The sequence below is a fragment of the Malus sylvestris genome, assembly GCF_916048215.2.
Source record: "Malus sylvestris chromosome 4 unlocalized genomic scaffold, drMalSylv7.2 SUPER_4_unloc_4, whole genome shotgun sequence".
Lineage (NCBI taxonomy): Eukaryota > Viridiplantae > Streptophyta > Magnoliopsida > Rosales > Rosaceae > Malus > Malus sylvestris.
The window spans coordinates 17452-31440 of NW_025920896.1; the positions used below are offsets into that span (position 1 = coordinate 17452).

General features: G+C 42.7%; 44 non-coding genes across 44 annotated transcripts; all 44 read right to left on the reverse strand.

Moving 5' to 3' along the window:
• Positions 1–125: 125 nt before the first annotated feature.
• LOC126612968 (5S ribosomal RNA) lies at positions 126–244 on the reverse strand. Its single transcript, XR_007619515.1, has one exon. It is a non-coding gene; the product is annotated as a 5S ribosomal RNA (ribosomal RNA).
• A 197-nt stretch (positions 245–441) lies between these two features.
• LOC126612969 (5S ribosomal RNA) lies at positions 442–560 on the reverse strand. Its single transcript, XR_007619516.1, has one exon. It is a non-coding gene; the product is annotated as a 5S ribosomal RNA (ribosomal RNA).
• Positions 561–757: 197 nt separating this feature from the next.
• On the reverse strand, positions 758–876 carry LOC126612970 (5S ribosomal RNA). Its single transcript, XR_007619517.1, has one exon. It is a non-coding gene; the product is annotated as a 5S ribosomal RNA (ribosomal RNA).
• A 197-nt stretch (positions 877–1073) lies between these two features.
• On the reverse strand, positions 1074–1192 carry LOC126612971 (5S ribosomal RNA). The gene has a single exon (XR_007619519.1). It is a non-coding gene; the product is annotated as a 5S ribosomal RNA (ribosomal RNA).
• Positions 1193–1389: 197 nt separating this feature from the next.
• Positions 1390–1508, reverse strand: LOC126612973 (5S ribosomal RNA). Its single transcript, XR_007619521.1, has one exon. It is a non-coding gene; the product is annotated as a 5S ribosomal RNA (ribosomal RNA).
• Positions 1509–1705: 197 nt separating this feature from the next.
• Positions 1706–1824, reverse strand: LOC126612974 (5S ribosomal RNA). The gene has a single exon (XR_007619522.1). It is a non-coding gene; the product is annotated as a 5S ribosomal RNA (ribosomal RNA).
• Positions 1825–2021: 197 nt separating this feature from the next.
• LOC126612975 (5S ribosomal RNA) lies at positions 2022–2140 on the reverse strand. The gene has a single exon (XR_007619523.1). It is a non-coding gene; the product is annotated as a 5S ribosomal RNA (ribosomal RNA).
• Positions 2141–2337: 197 nt separating this feature from the next.
• LOC126612976 (5S ribosomal RNA) lies at positions 2338–2456 on the reverse strand. Its single transcript, XR_007619524.1, has one exon. It is a non-coding gene; the product is annotated as a 5S ribosomal RNA (ribosomal RNA).
• A 197-nt stretch (positions 2457–2653) lies between these two features.
• On the reverse strand, positions 2654–2772 carry LOC126612978 (5S ribosomal RNA). The gene has a single exon (XR_007619525.1). It is a non-coding gene; the product is annotated as a 5S ribosomal RNA (ribosomal RNA).
• Positions 2773–2969: 197 nt separating this feature from the next.
• LOC126612979 (5S ribosomal RNA) lies at positions 2970–3088 on the reverse strand. The gene has a single exon (XR_007619526.1). It is a non-coding gene; the product is annotated as a 5S ribosomal RNA (ribosomal RNA).
• A 197-nt stretch (positions 3089–3285) lies between these two features.
• Positions 3286–3404, reverse strand: LOC126612980 (5S ribosomal RNA). Its single transcript, XR_007619527.1, has one exon. It is a non-coding gene; the product is annotated as a 5S ribosomal RNA (ribosomal RNA).
• Positions 3405–3601: 197 nt separating this feature from the next.
• LOC126612981 (5S ribosomal RNA) lies at positions 3602–3720 on the reverse strand. Its single transcript, XR_007619528.1, has one exon. It is a non-coding gene; the product is annotated as a 5S ribosomal RNA (ribosomal RNA).
• Positions 3721–3917: 197 nt separating this feature from the next.
• On the reverse strand, positions 3918–4036 carry LOC126612982 (5S ribosomal RNA). The gene has a single exon (XR_007619530.1). It is a non-coding gene; the product is annotated as a 5S ribosomal RNA (ribosomal RNA).
• A 197-nt stretch (positions 4037–4233) lies between these two features.
• LOC126612983 (5S ribosomal RNA) lies at positions 4234–4352 on the reverse strand. The gene has a single exon (XR_007619531.1). It is a non-coding gene; the product is annotated as a 5S ribosomal RNA (ribosomal RNA).
• Positions 4353–4549: 197 nt separating this feature from the next.
• On the reverse strand, positions 4550–4668 carry LOC126612985 (5S ribosomal RNA). The gene has a single exon (XR_007619533.1). It is a non-coding gene; the product is annotated as a 5S ribosomal RNA (ribosomal RNA).
• A 197-nt stretch (positions 4669–4865) lies between these two features.
• On the reverse strand, positions 4866–4984 carry LOC126612986 (5S ribosomal RNA). Its single transcript, XR_007619534.1, has one exon. It is a non-coding gene; the product is annotated as a 5S ribosomal RNA (ribosomal RNA).
• A 197-nt stretch (positions 4985–5181) lies between these two features.
• On the reverse strand, positions 5182–5300 carry LOC126612987 (5S ribosomal RNA). Its single transcript, XR_007619535.1, has one exon. It is a non-coding gene; the product is annotated as a 5S ribosomal RNA (ribosomal RNA).
• Positions 5301–5497: 197 nt separating this feature from the next.
• On the reverse strand, positions 5498–5616 carry LOC126612989 (5S ribosomal RNA). Its single transcript, XR_007619536.1, has one exon. It is a non-coding gene; the product is annotated as a 5S ribosomal RNA (ribosomal RNA).
• Positions 5617–5813: 197 nt separating this feature from the next.
• Positions 5814–5932, reverse strand: LOC126612990 (5S ribosomal RNA). The gene has a single exon (XR_007619537.1). It is a non-coding gene; the product is annotated as a 5S ribosomal RNA (ribosomal RNA).
• Positions 5933–6129: 197 nt separating this feature from the next.
• Positions 6130–6248, reverse strand: LOC126612991 (5S ribosomal RNA). Its single transcript, XR_007619538.1, has one exon. It is a non-coding gene; the product is annotated as a 5S ribosomal RNA (ribosomal RNA).
• Positions 6249–6445: 197 nt separating this feature from the next.
• Positions 6446–6564, reverse strand: LOC126612992 (5S ribosomal RNA). Its single transcript, XR_007619539.1, has one exon. It is a non-coding gene; the product is annotated as a 5S ribosomal RNA (ribosomal RNA).
• Positions 6565–6761: 197 nt separating this feature from the next.
• On the reverse strand, positions 6762–6880 carry LOC126612993 (5S ribosomal RNA). Its single transcript, XR_007619541.1, has one exon. It is a non-coding gene; the product is annotated as a 5S ribosomal RNA (ribosomal RNA).
• A 197-nt stretch (positions 6881–7077) lies between these two features.
• Positions 7078–7196, reverse strand: LOC126612994 (5S ribosomal RNA). Its single transcript, XR_007619542.1, has one exon. It is a non-coding gene; the product is annotated as a 5S ribosomal RNA (ribosomal RNA).
• A 197-nt stretch (positions 7197–7393) lies between these two features.
• Positions 7394–7512, reverse strand: LOC126612995 (5S ribosomal RNA). The gene has a single exon (XR_007619543.1). It is a non-coding gene; the product is annotated as a 5S ribosomal RNA (ribosomal RNA).
• A 197-nt stretch (positions 7513–7709) lies between these two features.
• On the reverse strand, positions 7710–7828 carry LOC126612997 (5S ribosomal RNA). The gene has a single exon (XR_007619545.1). It is a non-coding gene; the product is annotated as a 5S ribosomal RNA (ribosomal RNA).
• Positions 7829–8025: 197 nt separating this feature from the next.
• Positions 8026–8144, reverse strand: LOC126612998 (5S ribosomal RNA). The gene has a single exon (XR_007619547.1). It is a non-coding gene; the product is annotated as a 5S ribosomal RNA (ribosomal RNA).
• Positions 8145–8341: 197 nt separating this feature from the next.
• On the reverse strand, positions 8342–8460 carry LOC126612999 (5S ribosomal RNA). The gene has a single exon (XR_007619548.1). It is a non-coding gene; the product is annotated as a 5S ribosomal RNA (ribosomal RNA).
• Positions 8461–8657: 197 nt separating this feature from the next.
• Positions 8658–8776, reverse strand: LOC126613000 (5S ribosomal RNA). The gene has a single exon (XR_007619549.1). It is a non-coding gene; the product is annotated as a 5S ribosomal RNA (ribosomal RNA).
• A 197-nt stretch (positions 8777–8973) lies between these two features.
• Positions 8974–9092, reverse strand: LOC126613001 (5S ribosomal RNA). Its single transcript, XR_007619550.1, has one exon. It is a non-coding gene; the product is annotated as a 5S ribosomal RNA (ribosomal RNA).
• Positions 9093–9288: 196 nt separating this feature from the next.
• Positions 9289–9407, reverse strand: LOC126613002 (5S ribosomal RNA). Its single transcript, XR_007619551.1, has one exon. It is a non-coding gene; the product is annotated as a 5S ribosomal RNA (ribosomal RNA).
• Positions 9408–9604: 197 nt separating this feature from the next.
• Positions 9605–9723, reverse strand: LOC126613003 (5S ribosomal RNA). Its single transcript, XR_007619552.1, has one exon. It is a non-coding gene; the product is annotated as a 5S ribosomal RNA (ribosomal RNA).
• Positions 9724–9921: 198 nt separating this feature from the next.
• On the reverse strand, positions 9922–10040 carry LOC126613006 (5S ribosomal RNA). Its single transcript, XR_007619553.1, has one exon. It is a non-coding gene; the product is annotated as a 5S ribosomal RNA (ribosomal RNA).
• A 197-nt stretch (positions 10041–10237) lies between these two features.
• Positions 10238–10356, reverse strand: LOC126613007 (5S ribosomal RNA). Its single transcript, XR_007619554.1, has one exon. It is a non-coding gene; the product is annotated as a 5S ribosomal RNA (ribosomal RNA).
• A 197-nt stretch (positions 10357–10553) lies between these two features.
• LOC126613008 (5S ribosomal RNA) lies at positions 10554–10672 on the reverse strand. Its single transcript, XR_007619555.1, has one exon. It is a non-coding gene; the product is annotated as a 5S ribosomal RNA (ribosomal RNA).
• Positions 10673–10869: 197 nt separating this feature from the next.
• LOC126613010 (5S ribosomal RNA) lies at positions 10870–10988 on the reverse strand. Its single transcript, XR_007619558.1, has one exon. It is a non-coding gene; the product is annotated as a 5S ribosomal RNA (ribosomal RNA).
• Positions 10989–11185: 197 nt separating this feature from the next.
• On the reverse strand, positions 11186–11304 carry LOC126613011 (5S ribosomal RNA). Its single transcript, XR_007619559.1, has one exon. It is a non-coding gene; the product is annotated as a 5S ribosomal RNA (ribosomal RNA).
• A 197-nt stretch (positions 11305–11501) lies between these two features.
• LOC126613012 (5S ribosomal RNA) lies at positions 11502–11620 on the reverse strand. The gene has a single exon (XR_007619560.1). It is a non-coding gene; the product is annotated as a 5S ribosomal RNA (ribosomal RNA).
• A 197-nt stretch (positions 11621–11817) lies between these two features.
• LOC126613013 (5S ribosomal RNA) lies at positions 11818–11936 on the reverse strand. The gene has a single exon (XR_007619561.1). It is a non-coding gene; the product is annotated as a 5S ribosomal RNA (ribosomal RNA).
• Positions 11937–12133: 197 nt separating this feature from the next.
• On the reverse strand, positions 12134–12252 carry LOC126613014 (5S ribosomal RNA). Its single transcript, XR_007619562.1, has one exon. It is a non-coding gene; the product is annotated as a 5S ribosomal RNA (ribosomal RNA).
• A 197-nt stretch (positions 12253–12449) lies between these two features.
• On the reverse strand, positions 12450–12568 carry LOC126613015 (5S ribosomal RNA). The gene has a single exon (XR_007619563.1). It is a non-coding gene; the product is annotated as a 5S ribosomal RNA (ribosomal RNA).
• A 197-nt stretch (positions 12569–12765) lies between these two features.
• On the reverse strand, positions 12766–12884 carry LOC126613017 (5S ribosomal RNA). The gene has a single exon (XR_007619564.1). It is a non-coding gene; the product is annotated as a 5S ribosomal RNA (ribosomal RNA).
• Positions 12885–13081: 197 nt separating this feature from the next.
• LOC126613018 (5S ribosomal RNA) lies at positions 13082–13200 on the reverse strand. Its single transcript, XR_007619565.1, has one exon. It is a non-coding gene; the product is annotated as a 5S ribosomal RNA (ribosomal RNA).
• A 197-nt stretch (positions 13201–13397) lies between these two features.
• Positions 13398–13516, reverse strand: LOC126613019 (5S ribosomal RNA). The gene has a single exon (XR_007619566.1). It is a non-coding gene; the product is annotated as a 5S ribosomal RNA (ribosomal RNA).
• Positions 13517–13713: 197 nt separating this feature from the next.
• On the reverse strand, positions 13714–13832 carry LOC126613020 (5S ribosomal RNA). The gene has a single exon (XR_007619567.1). It is a non-coding gene; the product is annotated as a 5S ribosomal RNA (ribosomal RNA).
• Positions 13833–13989: the final 157 nt, after the last annotated feature.

Sequence of the window (13989 nt, forward strand, 5' to 3'; positions counted from 1 at the left end):
GCCCCCCAACGATCGCACGAAATTCATAAATAAATGTTCATCACGACCGTCCCTCGAAAATTCAAAAAATATAATTAATAAATAAGCCGCTAACAATAACTACGAAAATTAAAAAAGAGGTGGGGGGGATGCAACACGAGGACTTCCCAGGAGGTCACCCATCCTAGTACTACTCTCGCCCAAACTCGCTTAACTTCGGAGTTCTGATGGGATCCGGTGCATGTGAGTTGGTATGATCGCATCCGTTATTCTATGACTTGTAATTGTATATAACCATTTCTTTGGCCGTAACCTTTACGCGTGTGAAAATCACACCGCCCCCCAACGATCGCACGAAATTCATAAATAAATGTTCATCACGACCGTCCCTCGAAAATTCAAAAAATATAATTAATAAATAAGCCGCTAACAATAACTACGAAAATTAAAAAAGAGGTGGGGGGGATGCAACACGAGGACTTCCCAGGAGGTCACCCATCCTAGTACTACTCTCGCCCAAACTCGCTTAACTTCGGAGTTCTGATGGGATCCGGTGCATGTGAGTTGGTATGATCGCATCCGTTATTCTATGACTTGTAATTGTATATAACCATTTCTTTGGCCGTAACCTTTACGCGTGTGAAAATCACACCGCCCCCCAACGATCGCACGAAATTCATAAATAAATGTTCATCACGACCGTCCCTCGAAAATTCAAAAAATATAATTAATAAATAAGCCGCTAACAATAACTACGAAAATTAAAAAAGAGGTGGGGGGGATGCAACACGAGGACTTCCCAGGAGGTCACCCATCCTAGTACTACTCTCGCCCAAACTCGCTTAACTTCGGAGTTCTGATGGGATCCGGTGCATGTGAGTTGGTATGATCGCATCCGTTATTCTATGACTTGTAATTGTATATAACCATTTCTTTGGCCGTAACCTTTACGCGTGTGAAAATCACACCGCCCCCCAACGATCGCACGAAATTCATAAATAAATGTTCATCACGACCGTCCCTCGAAAATTCAAAAAATATAATTAATAAATAAGCCGCTAACAATAACTACGAAAATTAAAAAAGAGGTGGGGGGGATGCAACACGAGGACTTCCCAGGAGGTCACCCATCCTAGTACTACTCTCGCCCAAACTCGCTTAACTTCGGAGTTCTGATGGGATCCGGTGCATGTGAGTTGGTATGATCGCATCCGTTATTCTATGACTTGTAATTGTATATAACCATTTCTTTGGCCGTAACCTTTACGCGTGTGAAAATCACACCGCCCCCCAACGATCGCACGAAATTCATAAATAAATGTTCATCACGACCGTCCCTCGAAAATTCAAAAAATATAATTAATAAATAAGCCGCTAACAATAACTACGAAAATTAAAAAAGAGGTGGGGGGGATGCAACACGAGGACTTCCCAGGAGGTCACCCATCCTAGTACTACTCTCGCCCAAACTCGCTTAACTTCGGAGTTCTGATGGGATCCGGTGCATGTGAGTTGGTATGATCGCATCCGTTATTCTATGACTTGTAATTGTATATAACCATTTCTTTGGCCGTAACCTTTACGCGTGTGAAAATCACACCGCCCCCCAACGATCGCACGAAATTCATAAATAAATGTTCATCACGACCGTCCCTCGAAAATTCAAAAAATATAATTAATAAATAAGCCGCTAACAATAACTACGAAAATTAAAAAAGAGGTGGGGGGGATGCAACACGAGGACTTCCCAGGAGGTCACCCATCCTAGTACTACTCTCGCCCAAACTCGCTTAACTTCGGAGTTCTGATGGGATCCGGTGCATGTGAGTTGGTATGATCGCATCCGTTATTCTATGACTTGTAATTGTATATAACCATTTCTTTGGCCGTAACCTTTACGCGTGTGAAAATCACACCGCCCCCCAACGATCGCACGAAATTCATAAATAAATGTTCATCACGACCGTCCCTCGAAAATTCAAAAAATATAATTAATAAATAAGCCGCTAACAATAACTACGAAAATTAAAAAAGAGGTGGGGGGGATGCAACACGAGGACTTCCCAGGAGGTCACCCATCCTAGTACTACTCTCGCCCAAACTCGCTTAACTTCGGAGTTCTGATGGGATCCGGTGCATGTGAGTTGGTATGATCGCATCCGTTATTCTATGACTTGTAATTGTATATAACCATTTCTTTGGCCGTAACCTTTACGCGTGTGAAAATCACACCGCCCCCCAACGATCGCACGAAATTCATAAATAAATGTTCATCACGACCGTCCCTCGAAAATTCAAAAAATATAATTAATAAATAAGCCGCTAACAATAACTACGAAAATTAAAAAAGAGGTGGGGGGGATGCAACACGAGGACTTCCCAGGAGGTCACCCATCCTAGTACTACTCTCGCCCAAACTCGCTTAACTTCGGAGTTCTGATGGGATCCGGTGCATGTGAGTTGGTATGATCGCATCCGTTATTCTATGACTTGTAATTGTATATAACCATTTCTTTGGCCGTAACCTTTACGCGTGTGAAAATCACACCGCCCCCCAACGATCGCACGAAATTCATAAATAAATGTTCATCACGACCGTCCCTCGAAAATTCAAAAAATATAATTAATAAATAAGCCGCTAACAATAACTACGAAAATTAAAAAAGAGGTGGGGGGGATGCAACACGAGGACTTCCCAGGAGGTCACCCATCCTAGTACTACTCTCGCCCAAACTCGCTTAACTTCGGAGTTCTGATGGGATCCGGTGCATGTGAGTTGGTATGATCGCATCCGTTATTCTATGACTTGTAATTGTATATAACCATTTCTTTGGCCGTAACCTTTACGCGTGTGAAAATCACACCGCCCCCCAACGATCGCACGAAATTCATAAATAAATGTTCATCACGACCGTCCCTCGAAAATTCAAAAAATATAATTAATAAATAAGCCGCTAACAATAACTACGAAAATTAAAAAAGAGGTGGGGGGGATGCAACACGAGGACTTCCCAGGAGGTCACCCATCCTAGTACTACTCTCGCCCAAACTCGCTTAACTTCGGAGTTCTGATGGGATCCGGTGCATGTGAGTTGGTATGATCGCATCCGTTATTCTATGACTTGTAATTGTATATAACCATTTCTTTGGCCGTAACCTTTACGCGTGTGAAAATCACACCGCCCCCCAACGATCGCACGAAATTCATAAATAAATGTTCATCACGACCGTCCCTCGAAAATTCAAAAAATATAATTAATAAATAAGCCGCTAACAATAACTACGAAAATTAAAAAAGAGGTGGGGGGGATGCAACACGAGGACTTCCCAGGAGGTCACCCATCCTAGTACTACTCTCGCCCAAACTCGCTTAACTTCGGAGTTCTGATGGGATCCGGTGCATGTGAGTTGGTATGATCGCATCCGTTATTCTATGACTTGTAATTGTATATAACCATTTCTTTGGCCGTAACCTTTACGCGTGTGAAAATCACACCGCCCCCCAACGATCGCACGAAATTCATAAATAAATGTTCATCACGACCGTCCCTCGAAAATTCAAAAAATATAATTAATAAATAAGCCGCTAACAATAACTACGAAAATTAAAAAAGAGGTGGGGGGGATGCAACACGAGGACTTCCCAGGAGGTCACCCATCCTAGTACTACTCTCGCCCAAACTCGCTTAACTTCGGAGTTCTGATGGGATCCGGTGCATGTGAGTTGGTATGATCGCATCCGTTATTCTATGACTTGTAATTGTATATAACCATTTCTTTGGCCGTAACCTTTACGCGTGTGAAAATCACACCGCCCCCCAACGATCGCACGAAATTCATAAATAAATGTTCATCACGACCGTCCCTCGAAAATTCAAAAAATATAATTAATAAATAAGCCGCTAACAATAACTACGAAAATTAAAAAAGAGGTGGGGGGGATGCAACACGAGGACTTCCCAGGAGGTCACCCATCCTAGTACTACTCTCGCCCAAACTCGCTTAACTTCGGAGTTCTGATGGGATCCGGTGCATGTGAGTTGGTATGATCGCATCCGTTATTCTATGACTTGTAATTGTATATAACCATTTCTTTGGCCGTAACCTTTACGCGTGTGAAAATCACACCGCCCCCCAACGATCGCACGAAATTCATAAATAAATGTTCATCACGACCGTCCCTCGAAAATTCAAAAAATATAATTAATAAATAAGCCGCTAACAATAACTACGAAAATTAAAAAAGAGGTGGGGGGGATGCAACACGAGGACTTCCCAGGAGGTCACCCATCCTAGTACTACTCTCGCCCAAACTCGCTTAACTTCGGAGTTCTGATGGGATCCGGTGCATGTGAGTTGGTATGATCGCATCCGTTATTCTATGACTTGTAATTGTATATAACCATTTCTTTGGCCGTAACCTTTACGCGTGTGAAAATCACACCGCCCCCCAACGATCGCACGAAATTCATAAATAAATGTTCATCACGACCGTCCCTCGAAAATTCAAAAAATATAATTAATAAATAAGCCGCTAACAATAACTACGAAAATTAAAAAAGAGGTGGGGGGGATGCAACACGAGGACTTCCCAGGAGGTCACCCATCCTAGTACTACTCTCGCCCAAACTCGCTTAACTTCGGAGTTCTGATGGGATCCGGTGCATGTGAGTTGGTATGATCGCATCCGTTATTCTATGACTTGTAATTGTATATAACCATTTCTTTGGCCGTAACCTTTACGCGTGTGAAAATCACACCGCCCCCCAACGATCGCACGAAATTCATAAATAAATGTTCATCACGACCGTCCCTCGAAAATTCAAAAAATATAATTAATAAATAAGCCGCTAACAATAACTACGAAAATTAAAAAAGAGGTGGGGGGGATGCAACACGAGGACTTCCCAGGAGGTCACCCATCCTAGTACTACTCTCGCCCAAACTCGCTTAACTTCGGAGTTCTGATGGGATCCGGTGCATGTGAGTTGGTATGATCGCATCCGTTATTCTATGACTTGTAATTGTATATAACCATTTCTTTGGCCGTAACCTTTACGCGTGTGAAAATCACACCGCCCCCCAACGATCGCACGAAATTCATAAATAAATGTTCATCACGACCGTCCCTCGAAAATTCAAAAAATATAATTAATAAATAAGCCGCTAACAATAACTACGAAAATTAAAAAAGAGGTGGGGGGGATGCAACACGAGGACTTCCCAGGAGGTCACCCATCCTAGTACTACTCTCGCCCAAACTCGCTTAACTTCGGAGTTCTGATGGGATCCGGTGCATGTGAGTTGGTATGATCGCATCCGTTATTCTATGACTTGTAATTGTATATAACCATTTCTTTGGCCGTAACCTTTACGCGTGTGAAAATCACACCGCCCCCCAACGATCGCACGAAATTCATAAATAAATGTTCATCACGACCGTCCCTCGAAAATTCAAAAAATATAATTAATAAATAAGCCGCTAACAATAACTACGAAAATTAAAAAAGAGGTGGGGGGGATGCAACACGAGGACTTCCCAGGAGGTCACCCATCCTAGTACTACTCTCGCCCAAACTCGCTTAACTTCGGAGTTCTGATGGGATCCGGTGCATGTGAGTTGGTATGATCGCATCCGTTATTCTATGACTTGTAATTGTATATAACCATTTCTTTGGCCGTAACCTTTACGCGTGTGAAAATCACACCGCCCCCCAACGATCGCACGAAATTCATAAATAAATGTTCATCACGACCGTCCCTCGAAAATTCAAAAAATATAATTAATAAATAAGCCGCTAACAATAACTACGAAAATTAAAAAAGAGGTGGGGGGGATGCAACACGAGGACTTCCCAGGAGGTCACCCATCCTAGTACTACTCTCGCCCAAACTCGCTTAACTTCGGAGTTCTGATGGGATCCGGTGCATGTGAGTTGGTATGATCGCATCCGTTATTCTATGACTTGTAATTGTATATAACCATTTCTTTGGCCGTAACCTTTACGCGTGTGAAAATCACACCGCCCCCCAACGATCGCACGAAATTCATAAATAAATGTTCATCACGACCGTCCCTCGAAAATTCAAAAAATATAATTAATAAATAAGCCGCTAACAATAACTACGAAAATTAAAAAAGAGGTGGGGGGGATGCAACACGAGGACTTCCCAGGAGGTCACCCATCCTAGTACTACTCTCGCCCAAACTCGCTTAACTTCGGAGTTCTGATGGGATCCGGTGCATGTGAGTTGGTATGATCGCATCCGTTATTCTATGACTTGTAATTGTATATAACCATTTCTTTGGCCGTAACCTTTACGCGTGTGAAAATCACACCGCCCCCCAACGATCGCACGAAATTCATAAATAAATGTTCATCACGACCGTCCCTCGAAAATTCAAAAAATATAATTAATAAATAAGCCGCTAACAATAACTACGAAAATTAAAAAAGAGGTGGGGGGGATGCAACACGAGGACTTCCCAGGAGGTCACCCATCCTAGTACTACTCTCGCCCAAACTCGCTTAACTTCGGAGTTCTGATGGGATCCGGTGCATGTGAGTTGGTATGATCGCATCCGTTATTCTATGACTTGTAATTGTATATAACCATTTCTTTGGCCGTAACCTTTACGCGTGTGAAAATCACACCGCCCCCCAACGATCGCACGAAATTCATAAATAAATGTTCATCACGACCGTCCCTCGAAAATTCAAAAAATATAATTAATAAATAAGCCGCTAACAATAACTACGAAAATTAAAAAAGAGGTGGGGGGGATGCAACACGAGGACTTCCCAGGAGGTCACCCATCCTAGTACTACTCTCGCCCAAACTCGCTTAACTTCGGAGTTCTGATGGGATCCGGTGCATGTGAGTTGGTATGATCGCATCCGTTATTCTATGACTTGTAATTGTATATAACCATTTCTTTGGCCGTAACCTTTACGCGTGTGAAAATCACACCGCCCCCCAACGATCGCACGAAATTCATAAATAAATGTTCATCACGACCGTCCCTCGAAAATTCAAAAAATATAATTAATAAATAAGCCGCTAACAATAACTACGAAAATTAAAAAAGAGGTGGGGGGGATGCAACACGAGGACTTCCCAGGAGGTCACCCATCCTAGTACTACTCTCGCCCAAACTCGCTTAACTTCGGAGTTCTGATGGGATCCGGTGCATGTGAGTTGGTATGATCGCATCCGTTATTCTATGACTTGTAATTGTATATAACCATTTCTTTGGCCGTAACCTTTACGCGTGTGAAAATCACACCGCCCCCCAACGATCGCACGAAATTCATAAATAAATGTTCATCACGACCGTCCCTCGAAAATTCAAAAAATATAATTAATAAATAAGCCGCTAACAATAACTACGAAAATTAAAAAAGAGGTGGGGGGGATGCAACACGAGGACTTCCCAGGAGGTCACCCATCCTAGTACTACTCTCGCCCAAACTCGCTTAACTTCGGAGTTCTGATGGGATCCGGTGCATGTGAGTTGGTATGATCGCATCCGTTATTCTATGACTTGTAATTGTATATAACCATTTCTTTGGCCGTAACCTTTACGCGTGTGAAAATCACACCGCCCCCCAACGATCGCACGAAATTCATAAATAAATGTTCATCACGACCGTCCCTCGAAAATTCAAAAAATATAATTAATAAATAAGCCGCTAACAATAACTACGAAAATTAAAAAAGAGGTGGGGGGGATGCAACACGAGGACTTCCCAGGAGGTCACCCATCCTAGTACTACTCTCGCCCAAACTCGCTTAACTTCGGAGTTCTGATGGGATCCGGTGCATGTGAGTTGGTATGATCGCATCCGTTATTCTATGACTTGTAATTGTATATAACCATTTCTTTGGCCGTAACCTTTACGCGTGTGAAAATCACACCGCCCCCCAACGATCGCACGAAATTCATAAATAAATGTTCATCACGACCGTCCCTCGAAAATTCAAAAAATATAATTAATAAATAAGCCGCTAACAATAACTACGAAAATTAAAAAAGAGGTGGGGGGGATGCAACACGAGGACTTCCCAGGAGGTCACCCATCCTAGTACTACTCTCGCCCAAACTCGCTTAACTTCGGAGTTCTGATGGGATCCGGTGCATGTGAGTTGGTATGATCGCATCCGTTATTCTATGACTTGTAATTGTATATAACCATTTCTTTGGCCGTAACCTTTACGCGTGTGAAAATCACACCGCCCCCCAACGATCGCACGAAATTCATAAATAAATGTTCATCACGACCGTCCCTCGAAAATTCAAAAAATATAATTAATAAATAAGCCGCTAACAATAACTACGAAAATTAAAAAAGAGGTGGGGGGGATGCAACACGAGGACTTCCCAGGAGGTCACCCATCCTAGTACTACTCTCGCCCAAACTCGCTTAACTTCGGAGTTCTGATGGGATCCGGTGCATGTGAGTTGGTATGATCGCATCCGTTATTCTATGACTTGTAATTGTATATAACCATTTCTTTGGCCGTAACCTTTACGCGTGTGAAAATCACACCGCCCCCCAACGATCGCACGAAATTCATAAATAAATGTTCATCACGACCGTCCCTCGAAAATTCAAAAAATATAATTAATAAATAAGCCGCTAACAATAACTACGAAAATTAAAAAAGAGGTGGGGGGGATGCAACACGAGGACTTCCCAGGAGGTCACCCATCCTAGTACTACTCTCGCCCAAACTCGCTTAACTTCGGAGTTCTGATGGGATCCGGTGCATGTGAGTTGGTATGATCGCATCCGTTATTCTATGACTTGTAATTGTATATAACCATTTCTTTGGCCGTAACCTTTACGCGTGTGAAAATCACACCGCCCCCCAACGATCGCACGAAATTCATAAATAAATGTTCATCACGACCGTCCCTCGAAAATTCAAAAAATATAATTAATAAATAAGCCGCTAACAATAACTACGAAAATTAAAAAAGAGGTGGGGGGGATGCAACACGAGGACTTCCCAGGAGGTCACCCATCCTAGTACTACTCTCGCCCAAACTCGCTTAACTTCGGAGTTCTGATGGGATCCGGTGCATGTGAGTTGGTATGATCGCATCCGTTATTCTATGACTTGTAATTGTATATAACCATTTCTTTGGCCGTAACCTTTACGCGTGTGAAAATCACACCGCCCCCCAAGATCGCACGAAATTCATAAATAAATGTTCATCACGACCGTCCCTCGAAAATTCAAAAAATATAATTAATAAATAAGCCGCTAACAATAACTACGAAAATTAAAAAAGAGGTGGGGGGGATGCAACACGAGGACTTCCCAGGAGGTCACCCATCCTAGTACTACTCTCGCCCAAACTCGCTTAACTTCGGAGTTCTGATGGGATCCGGTGCATGTGAGTTGGTATGATCGCATCCGTTATTCTATGACTTGTAATTGTATATAACCATTTCTTTGGCCGTAACCTTTACGCGTGTGAAAATCACACCGCCCCCCAACGATCGCACGAAATTCATAAATAAATGTTCATCACGACCGTCCCTCGAAAATTCAAAAAATATAATTAATAAATAAGCCGCTAACAATAACTACGAAAATTAAAAAAGAGGTGGGGGGGATGCAACACGAGGACTTCCCAGGAGGTCACCCATCCTAGTACTACTCTCGCCCAAACTCGCTTAACTTCGGAGTTCTGATGGGATCCGGTGCATGTGAGTTGGTATGATCGCATCCGTTATTCTATGACTTGTAATTGTATATAACCATTTCTTTGGCCGTAACCTTTACGCGTGTGAAAATCACACCGCCCCCCAACGATCGCACGAAATTCATAAATAAATGTTCATCACGACCGTCCCTCGAAAATTCAAAAAATATAATTAATAAATAAGCCGCTAACAATAACTACGAAAATTAAAAAAGAGGTGGGGGGGGATGCAACACGAGGACTTCCCAGGAGGTCACCCATCCTAGTACTACTCTCGCCCAAACTCGCTTAACTTCGGAGTTCTGATGGGATCCGGTGCATGTGAGTTGGTATGATCGCATCCGTTATTCTATGACTTGTAATTGTATATAACCATTTCTTTGGCCGTAACCTTTACGCGTGTGAAAATCACACCGCCCCCCAACGATCGCACGAAATTCATAAATAAATGTTCATCACGACCGTCCCTCGAAAATTCAAAAAATATAATTAATAAATAAGCCGCTAACAATAACTACGAAAATTAAAAAAGAGGTGGGGGGGATGCAACACGAGGACTTCCCAGGAGGTCACCCATCCTAGTACTACTCTCGCCCAAACTCGCTTAACTTCGGAGTTCTGATGGGATCCGGTGCATGTGAGTTGGTATGATCGCATCCGTTATTCTATGACTTGTAATTGTATATAACCATTTCTTTGGCCGTAACCTTTACGCGTGTGAAAATCACACCGCCCCCCAACGATCGCACGAAATTCATAAATAAATGTTCATCACGACCGTCCCTCGAAAATACAAAAAATATAATTAATAAATAAGCCGCTAACAATAACTACGAAAATTAAAAAAGAGGTGGGGGGGATGCAACACGAGGACTTCCCAGGAGGTCACCCATCCTAGTACTACTCTCGCCCAAACTCGCTTAACTTCGGAGTTCTGATGGGATCCGGTGCATGTGAGTTGGTATGATCGCATCCGTTATTCTATGACTTGTAATTGTATATAACCATTTCTTTGGCCGTAACCTTTACGCGTGTGAAAATCACACCGCCCCCCAACGATCGCACGAAATTCATAAATAAATGTTCATCACGACCGTCCCTCGAAAATTCAAAAAATATAATTAATAAATAAGCCGCTAACAATAACTACGAAAATTAAAAAAGAGGTGGGGGGGATGCAACACGAGGACTTCCCAGGAGGTCACCCATCCTAGTACTACTCTCGCCCAAACTCGCTTAACTTCGGAGTTCTGATGGGATCCGGTGCATGTGAGTTGGTATGATCGCATCCGTTATTCTATGACTTGTAATTGTATATAACCATTTCTTTGGCCGTAACCTTTACGCGTGTGAAAATCACACCGCCCCCCAACGATCGCACGAAATTCATAAATAAATGTTCATCACGACCGTCCCTCGAAAATTCAAAAAATATAATTAATAAATAAGCCGCTAACAATAACTACGAAAATTAAAAAAGAGGTGGGGGGGATGCAACACGAGGACTTCCCAGGAGGTCACCCATCCTAGTACTACTCTCGCCCAAACTCGCTTAACTTCGGAGTTCTGATGGGATCCGGTGCATGTGAGTTGGTATGATCGCATCCGTTATTCTATGACTTGTAATTGTATATAACCATTTCTTTGGCCGTAACCTTTACGCGTGTGAAAATCACACCGCCCCCCAACGATCGCACGAAATTCATAAATAAATGTTCATCACGACCGTCCCTCGAAAATTCAAAAAATATAATTAATAAATAAGCCGCTAACAATAACTACGAAAATTAAAAAAGAGGTGGGGGGGATGCAACACGAGGACTTCCCAGGAGGTCACCCATCCTAGTACTACTCTCGCCCAAACTCGCTTAACTTCGGAGTTCTGATGGGATCCGGTGCATGTGAGTTGGTATGATCGCATCCGTTATTCTATGACTTGTAATTGTATATAACCATTTCTTTGGCCGTAACCTTTACGCGTGTGAAAATCACACCGCCCCCCAACGATCGCACGAAATTCATAAATAAATGTTCATCACGACCGTCCCTCGAAAATTCAAAAAATATAATTAATAAATAAGCCGCTAACAATAACTACGAAAATTAAAAAAGAGGTGGGGGGGATGCAACACGAGGACTTCCCAGGAGGTCACCCATCCTAGTACTACTCTCGCCCAAACTCGCTTAACTTCGGAGTTCTGATGGGATCCGGTGCATGTGAGTTGGTATGATCGCATCCGTTATTCTATGACTTGTAATTGTATATAACCATTTCTTTGGCCGTAACCTTTACGCGTGTGAAAATCACACCGCCCCCCAACGATCGCACGAAATTCATAAATAAATGTTCATCACGACCGTCCCTCGAAAATTCAAAAAATATAATTAATAAATAAGCCGCTAACAATAACTACGAAAATTAAAAAAGAGGTGGGGGGGATGCAACACGAGGACTTCCCAGGAGGTCACCCATCCTAGTACTACTCTCGCCCAAACTCGCTTAACTTCGGAGTTCTGATGGGATCCGGTGCATGTGAGTTGGTATGATCGCATCCGTTATTCTATGACTTGTAATTGTATATAACCATTTCTTTGGCCGTAACCTTTACGCGTGTGAAAATCACACCGCCCCCCAACGATCGCACGAAATTCATAAATAAATGTTCATCACGACCGTCCCTCGAAAATTCAAAAAATATAATTAATAAATAAGCCGCTAACAATAACTACGAAAATTAAAAAAGAGGTGGGGGGGATGCAACACGAGGACTTCCCAGGAGGTCACCCATCCTAGTACTACTCTCGCCCAAACTCGCTTAACTTCGGAGTTCTGATGGGATCCGGTGCATGTGAGTTGGTATGATCGCATCCGTTATTCTATGACTTGTAATTGTATATAACCATTTCTTTGGCCGTAACCTTTACGCGTGTGAAAATCACACCGCCCCCCAACGATCGCACGAAATTCATAAATAAATGTTCATCACGACCGTCCCTCGAAAATTCAAAAAATATAATTAATAAATAAGCCGCTAACAATAACTACGAAAATTAAAAAAGAGGTGGGGGGGATGCAACACGAGGACTTCCCAGGAGGTCACCCATCCTAGTACTACTCTCGCCCAAACTCGCTTAACTTCGGAGTTCTGATGGGATCCGGTGCATGTGAGTTGGTATGATCGCATCCGTTATTCTATGACTTGTAATTGTATATAACCATTTCTTTGGCCGTAACCTTTACGCGTGTGAAAATCACACCGCCCCCCAACGATCGCACGAAATTCATAAATAAATGTTCATCACGACCGTCCCTCGAAAATTCAAAAAATATAATTAATAAATAAGCCGCTAACAATAACTACGAAAATTAAAAAAGAGGTGGGGGGGATGCAACACGAGGACTTCCCAGGAGGTCACCCATCCTAGTACTACTCTCGCCCAAACTCGCTTAACTTCGGAGTTCTGATGGGATCCGGTGCATGTGAGTTGGTATGATCGCATCCGTTATTCTATGACTTGTAATTGTATATAACCATTTCTTTGGCCGTAACCTTTACGCGTGTGAAAATCACACCGCCCCCCAACGATCGCACGAAATTCATAAATAAATGTTCATCACGACCGTCCCTCGAAAATTCAAAAAATATAATTAATAAATAAGCCGCTAACAATAACTACGAAAATTAAAAAAGAGGTGGGGGGGATGCAACACGAGGACTTCCCAGGAGGTCACCCATCCTAGTACTACTCTCGCCCAAACTCGCTTAACTTCGGAGTTCTGATGGGATCCGGTGCATGTGAGTTGGTATGATCGCATCCGTTATTCTATGACTTGTAATTGTATATAACCATTTCTTTGGCCGTAACCTTTACGCGTGTGAAAATCACACCGCCCCCCAACGATCGCACGAAATTCATAAATAAATGTTCATCACGACCGTCCCTCGAAAATTCAAAAAATATAATTAATAAATAAGCCGCTAACAATAACTACGAAAATTAAAAAAGAGGTGGGGGGGATGCAACACGAGGACTTCCCAGGAGGTCACCCATCCTAGTACTACTCTCGCCCAAACTCGCTTAACTTCGGAGTTCTGATGGGATCCGGTGCATGTGAGTTGGTATGATCGCATCCGTTATTCTATGACTTGTAATTGTATATAACCATTTCTTTGGCCGTAACCTTTACGCGTGTGAAAATCACACCGCCCCCCAACGATCGCACGAAATTCATAAATAAATGTTCATCACGACCGTCCCTCGAAAATTCAAAAAATATAATTAATAAATAA